Consider the following 8,602-nt stretch of genomic DNA (forward strand, 5'->3'; position numbering starts at 1 on the left):
GTATGCAGTAAAACTGACCATTAAGGGAGAGTAACTGCAATTCTATAAGCTGTTTCAAAACAAGTTCTATTAAAACCAATTGTACTGTGGGTTCTGCTAACCTCGCTGAAGAACTGGTAGAGCCTGGCTGATTTTGTTTTCTAAATGGGGATAAAGGCTCGAAAGCAACACCACTCTGAGCATGACATCATGTGACTGTGACCCTCAAGTCACCAGTCAGACTGAGATCCGGAGCAGGGGAAGCTCCAGCACTGGAGAAGCCTCTGGGACACTCTCTCCCTTTTCAGTCCTCTGGGAGTTTCTTCTCTGCCTTACATAGACCTAGAATTGGAATGAAATATAAATGATGAGCTGCTCCATCTTTAGACTTGAGGAAAGTGAGGGTGCTGATGGATCCGTGTAGTCCTCACGTTCCACACGCGGGAACGGTATGAAATATCCGCCAGCCTGCCTGCCAGTCAGCAATATTTTGTCGATCCTCCATAATGGTCCTATCTTGGGCACAAGCAGAAGCAGCTTGAATTTTAGTTCTGCAGAACTTACATCGCCCCCAAGTGACTTGTTATCAGCCTGGAGCAATTTGAATAGCTCCGTTTACTGGTCCTGTTCAGGTGGTGTTTTTCTCAGTTCATGTGGACTAAACATCTAGAAGCCTAAATTTTTCCCATCATTAGCATTAGGTACCTGAGTGTCAATACTCACATATTATTAATGTACTGTCAACCCAGGCAAGTTATTTAATCTGAAAATGTTGACCAGCTTTCAGAATTTAATGTCAAGAATACACAATGAAGATATTTGGTAAATATGAGGTTTCATCCCTATAGGAGCTTATTTGTTGTCATTGTTCTTTCTATAAGATTCAAAAAAGCCAAAGGAAAAAACTCTGCTTTTTTTGTCTTTTTAAATTTTTAAAAAAATTTTTACAGATTGCATTTTGATTCATTAAAGCCATTTGAATACCACCATTTTGGGTACTCTTTCTTTTATGACTCTAAAATTAACTAAATTCAATTTGCTGAATTTGATTTAAAGTAAATAAATTAATTTAATGAAATGATCAGAAATAAATGACTATGATCCATCCAGAAGAAATATAATTTAGAATAGAGTCTGTAACAGAAACACAAATTTTTTTCAAAAAATTTTGAAAAGGTTTTTATTTACTGTGTTCTAATTAAAAACCCACTGAAACTGCTTGAGAAGCTTTAACGTGATCTAACAGTGTGCATTTGCACTGATTTCCAGGCACACTGCTGTGCTTTTCACTATTTTCATTTATGTGTCATGTTTCTATAAAAATAGAGAGGTCAGTTACAGCAAATCACATCAAAGGCAAGGTAACTGGATAGATCCAGCTCTTTCTGCCTAATTTGGAGGAAAGCACATAATGTATGTCTGGAGTGCCTCCTAGGACCTGCCTAAGAGATGTACTTTGCACTAATCTTTTTGCTGTATTCTGACAGTTATTTCTTCATAATCCTCATCATAAGCCTCTGATCTTTGATGAATGGTTTAACCCTAAACTTCAGGCTGGATAAATCCTGTGGTATAAAAATTTAACTCATCACATGCAGCCAGTATGTACTCTTTTTTTTTTTTTTTTTTTTTGGTTTGCTCTGGTGGTTTAGGGGTTTTGTATGTGTACATCCGTGTGTGCCTGTGTGCTTTCATGCACTTGTTTTGAGGATGGGGCAAGGAGCTGCGTTTATATTCCTTTAGAACTTTTAGTTTCATTGTCTTTTCTGCTTTACTAGTCTGTAAATGTGATAGTTAGTAACCTGCAGATTTTAGATTTTAGGCAATTATTTGTAGTTATATACTCAACTGTATATATACATATGTACAGTTTAAAATGCTATTTCTCAGTTTTTACAAACTGAGAAAGCTGTAAGAGCAAACATTCCTCATGTACACAGCACAGATTCTCATTCTATTAGTTAGGTTAACACTAAGTGTTTGATATTCCCCAAAGCTGGTCAATCTGTTTAAGAAACTATCTTTGGGGATTGTGTATTAATTTTTCACTAAACATCACAGGTATTATATTATCAAATTTACTTTTAAAATCACTTTACTAAATCAAGGTTCTGCTGGATATGATCTTCAATTATCCAGAACTTCTGAATAATAACCCTGCCATGGTAAATAACAAAGATTTTATTTGACATAGCCTTTTTTCCCTTCTTCCTCCTCCTCCTCCTTCATCTCTCTCTCTCTCTCTCTCTCTCTCTCTCTCTCTCTCTCTCTCTCTCTCTCCCCTTTCTCTCTCTCTCTCTCTCTTTTTCACACACACCCCAGATTTGTGCCTCAGCCAGTTTGGTCTGACTGTTTCCAAGTAGGCCAAGTTGAAATAATTGATTATCCAGAAAGAATTTAAATGCCAGCTTTTAGTGAGACCAGATTTGCCTCACCTAAGGATTCCCTACTCAGTAGCCAGATTTCAGATGAGTCATGTCCTCAGCGTTTGAATAATGCACCGTGCTTTCTTGAGTTACTGCATTATTTTACTGCATCAAATCATGCCCCATCTGTTCCTGTCTGTTTGTCTTCCCTTGTTCCTGTTAACTTTTTGTCTGTCCCCAACTTCCTGTGGCTCCAGCCAAACCACTTTTTGTTAAAAGTTTTTCTGGCTCTCATAAAAGTTGCAAGATTGTAGAAAAAAGAAGGCAACAGCAAGACAGAATGAGAATGTTAGTCTTAGAGGGGCAATATAACAACCTAATATCAGACTTTAGAACTTAGTTTAAACCCAGACAAATAAAAATCTGCTTTATTTTAGAACTGGTTAGAGGACCTAAAGTAACTGTATCCTGTACCGCCTAAACCTGGAATTTAGATATTCCTCACATTTGACCTGTTGCTTTTAGCCATTTAGAAATAAGCAGAACAGATTGGAACAAATTTGCATCTGCCATCAGATGTACAAAAATAATTGAATCAGTTTCATTTCTACAACGCTGTTAGTACCTTAAATTAAATGCATTAGTATTTGAGCTAGAAGTCCTAATTATATCCTTTTCTATAAAAGAGGCTAAAACATTTGGGATCATCACAATGTTATGAATATTTTACCTCTGTATAATATTAAGAATTGTTCAGTATCACACATAAAGTCACTGAAGGAAGAGGTAAACCTGAGAACCTGTGTTCTCAGTCTCCAAATCATTGGTAATACTTTGCTGAATCACTTTGTAACAGCTGCCTCGCATTTTCATACAGATTTGAGCTATCATGAGTATTTAAAACTGAGTTCACCCGCAAAAGAGTGTATGATCCAGAGAAAAGTTCAAACTTGAGGTTTTTTTCCTTCAAAACCATGTCATTAAAAAAAAAATGTATTTTTCACATCTCTATCAAAATGTTTTCTGTAAATAATGGAACCTCGAGCTATTAAAAGCATTATTTTAGGTATCCTTTTATTTCAGAGCATTGTCAGGTAGTCCCAAAATGGCAAACTTTAGTGGTTCCTCAACAGCTTTGTTTTGCAAATGAAAAAGATATTTCTGAAACCTTCTCTTGCCTCTTTTTTCTTTCTTGTAGATAGTCTGGCTGCAACTCAGGGCTGGCCTCATCCTCCCGCCTTGGGCTGATCTCTGGTTCCATCATGTCGTCACTGCCTTTGTCACATTGACTTTCCCAAGATGAATCTTTCTTCTGAATGCGGTTTGTCCACATGAGCCTTGTGATCTGGATGTGTGCACTGGTTCTCTTTAGGTGATCGTCTTTGAAGTTCAGCAAAGCTGCTTGTTCTCCCGTGGATTCCTGTCCCAGGCTACCTCTACCAACCCTCTCTCTCCAGTGAGACTTTTCTGTTTGCTTCCTTCCCTCTTTATCTATTCTTTGAAGTTCTGCAGTTCACCAAATTGATGGTCCATTAAATTCACCTGTCTGGAATGACATCCTGCCAGTACTTGACCAATTTCATGTTTCAATCTGGATTTTTTTTTAATGATATGATACCTATGTTTAATGAAAGAGGTTTACCTAAAATGTTAACATTTGATTTGATTGTATCCTAGAGAAGAAACATTGGTCCTTCTTTCTCAAAATTAAGCAATTTTTAAAAGCGCCATTCTATTTATTTCATTTTAATAATAATCTATGCAGCACTTCAAGACACAGCTATAACAGTGTTGTATATTATAAACTGGTGATACTCTACGATTCAATTATGTACAACATTTTTGTTTTTTATGCTTCTTGAGGTGGTAATGAGAAAAAAAAGTTTTTTAAAAAAGTGTGCCTTGCTGTATTTCTTATACCATTTATTAAAAAGCTGCTTTCATGGTAAAATTATGTTAGTTTGAAAGGAGGAAATAGCAAGGTTAAGATGTGTGAATAATTTCTGTATATATGTATAACCAAGTACAAACATTGATGTATAATGACAGTATAAAATGCTTTCATGTTTGTGATGTCTAGTGATGTGGAAAATATAAGCCTTAAATCCATTAGATTGCATGGTAATTAAAATTGGCGTAATAAAAATAGTTTATTGGGGGAAAAGGAAAATTAGTGATCTCTTCTACCTGTGTTCTTTACCAAATTGTTTCATCTGGTTCTGGAAAATATAACATGTAGCAGCTTCCAAAGTATCCAGATTGCATAAAAGGCATAAAATTACTTGAACTACATACTAGACATGAAACCTACACAATTTTCAAAATTTTCCTGGCCACTGTAAAGATCTTGAAATAGCAAATGATGAAAGGCCAGTTCCCCTAAACCAATAAAAATGTATACTAATTTTATTTCCACTTATCATTAATGGTTTAATGTTGGATTTCAGAATATCCTATATATCTAATTTATTTTAAATAATTCTTTCAAATGGGTTTGATAGAAAGATGGCATAAAAGTATAGAAAATTTGACTATTTTTATTTAGACTATAGATTTCAGGTATATTTATTTTGTGTAAAGGAAATCAGCAGAGAAATATTCCATTTGGTCCTTACTAATGCTTGTTAAATGCATTTTTTAATTTATATAGTAACTCCTACTAAAGTGCCTGACACACAGTAGGTATTCAATAAAAATTTTCTTGATTTGGAGTATCAAATTAGGAAACATGAATGACATATCTCTTCATTTTGAGAAAACTACATTAAAACATGTACATGGCTAGAAAAAGATACAATGCAATATGAAATCACACACAATACATAATCAATTTATATCATATTTCAGAAAGGGAAAGAATGTTATGGGTTCATGTAGTCACAGAAATGACAATCATTCATTTAACGCATAATTCATTAACATCTTTTATCTGCAAGGCGCTATTCTAGATTCAGGGAATGCAACGATGAACAAATAGACTAAGTAAGGCCCTGCCCTCAGGAAGCTTACCTAGGGTAGGAATGAAGTGAACATCCAGACAACATTCCGTAGTTGTCCTGGAGGTGAGGAAGAGAGAAAATAGTGAAAGAGGCACAAAGGAAGATGCAGCAATGAGGGATGTGGAAGAAGAAAGAGGATAAGAAGAGATAAGACAAGAAAATAGTGGAGTTTGGTGCAAAGATAATAGAAGAAAAGGCCTATTGGGAGGACTTAATGAAGGGACTTGTAAAAAGTTAAATCGGAGCTTTTGTGTAAAGTATGCTAGGGGATAAGGAAACCTTGTAGATTCTTTGGTTTTCACCTGATTTTATTTATAATCAGAACTTTATTAGCACTGCACCAAGAACATTTAAACACTACTTATTTGTAATTACACCACTTGAATAACTATTTGTATTTTATGCCCACTTTTGATCTTTTCCATACATAACTCTGAATGAGTGAATCATTGTAGGCTTTTGAATAGGTAGTCATTTGTTCCAAAGGGGTATTAGGCAGACATCTCGTTGCTATATTCAAAAGGATTACAGAGGAAAGAGATTAGAGACAACTGTCTAGTTAGGAGGCAGCTATAGTAAATAAGCTAGATTTGAGACATAATAGATAGTGGCCTGGGATATAGAGGAAGAACAAATCCTAGAGTCTTTGAAGGACCTACGAGTATTTTGGACCTCTGTTGGAATATGGTATTATTTTATATACTGAGACAACCTAAATTTTTCTTGAGTAGTAACTGATGTCAAATCTGCATCTATTGATAAAACCTTCAAAGAATGAATTGCCCATATGTTCTCTTTACATGCTCATAAAAGACCTTGAGGTTTTGAAAGTATTTACTAATTATCTGTTTAGTGTTAACACCGAATTTTTAGTTTGACTTTTAGGCTTATTGAACAATGCCTTTTCTGGTTGGAAGAGATGGAAGAGCCTCAATTTTACATCCTGTATAGATGCTGTCTCCCCAGTTACTCTTAAAAACAGCCACACAAATTCTGCCTGTACACCTTCCAGGGACAGTGGTTTGTTATGTGTTAAGGCAAACTGTTTCAGGGCTGGCTGTGCCTCTTTGTTAGAATGCTCTTTCTTCGGTTGCTAACGTCTGCAGATTCCCCCTGCCTCATCTTTAATTTCGCTTACTGGGCCTAGGCTCTGTCTTATGGAGCAGCTCCGAATATCTGCTCCCTATTTCTCATGGCAGCCTTGAACATAATTGAGGCCAGTTACTCATTCTCTCCCAACCACTATTCCTCCAACTGCCCTTCATATGTCATGATTTTCAGATCTATTTCAACCTGACTGAATGTTAACAGACAGAATCCTTGAAATCGAGGGACTGTCTTCATCATCATACATGTAGAAAACTATCTGACCATTTAAGTGCTAAGTTTTCTCTAAAAATATATTCAAGATATATGTTTATTCTATTATTGTAAATTTCAATAAATAAATAAATAAGTAAATAAATAAGAATCCACTATTTCCTTCAGTGGCCCAGTCCAGTGCTGGAGTCATCTTGAATCTTTACATTGAATCCAAACACAACCTGTATCCATGTAAAACAGGGTCCCCTTCCACGTATTCATCCATTTAGTCATTCAGTCATTCAACGCACACCCATCACATGGCTCCTTGTGCAAGGCACTGTTTGGCAGCAGGTACACAAAGGCAACGGACACACTGTCTCCGTCTCCAAAGAGTTTACAGTTTTCTTTTGCAAGTGCCTTTCATGTCCTTGGGTGGAATGATTATGACTTTTCTCTAAATTATGATCCCATTTACTTTGTTTCTTACCAAGTTTCTCTACATTTGCAAAGATCTTATGTGCAAAGTAGTATACAAAATAATTTAGATCTGACTTCTAGAAGAAGTACAGTGGTTTTAATTACATAAAAGAAAGTGTTTTTCAGATTTCTGGTTCCTGAGTAAATATGCATCTTATATAATAAGAAAACAATCTAAATTTAGGGCTTTGGATAACCTGAGTTCGATGATTTTGTTGTTTGTTTCATCCAGTTTAGGTTTTTCTTGTTCTATAATTCCTTGGAACAAACTAGATGAAAATATCAATACAGAATGAAATGGTCCAGCTATTTCTCACAGGCAAAATTGCTTTAATTTCCAAATGACATTGGAATTATTTTGAAATTTTAAAGAAAAACTAATTTTTCAAATATCATGATTCTTATATTTCAAATTTAATTTGAACCAACTAAATTTACTGCTGTATCTCTTCTTTCTATTTTAATTTTTCCAATTTTTATCTTGAATAATTTCAGACCTATTAAAAAATTGAAAGACTAGTAAAATGAATTTGCACACTCAGCACTCAGGTTCATTTATTGTTACTATTTGGTAGTATTTACTTCCTTTGTCTACATATCCCCCACCCCCAACCTACACACAAATCATATGAGAACAAGGGCGTTTTCTACAAGTCTACAATTCCATCTCACACTCAAGAAACATACATTGATACAATAATACTATCTAATAATCCATACTAAAATTTTTCCAAATGCCCAAATAATATTCATATTCAATTGTTTTAATCCAGGTTCTAAAGACAGGCCACATATTACTTTTAAGTTTTTGTGTCTTCTTATTCTCAAACAGCTTAGTCTAGTCTCAAATTTTTATTCTTTCTTTGATCTTTCATAAAATTGACATTATGAAGAGTCCACACCAGTTTTATGGAATGATCCACAATCTGCATGGAACCAGTTGTTTTCTCATTATTAAACTCAGGATGAACTTTTATGTCAAGTATACTACCTAGGTGGTGATGTGTTCAACTCCTTAATAAGAGTGAATAAACACTGACATTCTTGATGTGTCTCAAAGTTCACAATTTACTCTTAACAGCTCATGCTCTGTTAGTCTCAAGCAAAGGTTGGAAAACTTAGACCCAAAGGTCAAATCTAGTTCACTAGTTTGTTTATTTTGTTTTTGTTTTTGTTTGTATTGAACCCGGGGGCACTCTGCCACTGAGCTACATCCCCAGCCCCTTTTATTTTTTCTTTGAAACAGGGTCTCACTAAATTACTAAGACTGACCTCAAAACTTGTTCTCAAAACTTGCGATCTTCCTGCCTCAGTCACTGGAATTACAGGCATGTGCCACCACAACCAGTCCCCTGCCTATTTTCCTTTGACATGTGGACTAAGAATGATTCTTGCATTCTTTAGTGGTTAAAAAAACCTCAAAAAGAGCATTTCATGGCATGCAAAAATAAAATGAAATACAAATTTTGATGTCTA

At 35.2% G+C, this 8,602-nt stretch overlaps 1 protein-coding gene across 2 annotated transcripts in view; it reads left to right on the forward strand.

Annotated features, from left to right (window-relative positions):
* The window catches only part of Akap6 (A-kinase anchoring protein 6), a 281,320-nt gene extending 273,148 nt beyond the window's left edge, over nt 1-8,172 (forward strand). For both annotated transcript variants that reach the window (XM_047538507.1, XM_047538508.1), the window contains exon 12: nt 3,544-8,172. The gene's annotated coding sequence lies outside the window, so the exon portion shown is untranslated. The remainder of the gene's footprint in view (nt 1-3,543) is intronic.
* Nucleotides 8,173-8,602: the final 430 nt, after the last annotated feature.

The sequence above is a fragment of the Sciurus carolinensis genome, chromosome 2 (genome assembly GCF_902686445.1).
Source record: "Sciurus carolinensis chromosome 2, mSciCar1.2, whole genome shotgun sequence".
Taxonomy (NCBI): Eukaryota; Metazoa; Chordata; class Mammalia; order Rodentia; family Sciuridae; genus Sciurus; species Sciurus carolinensis.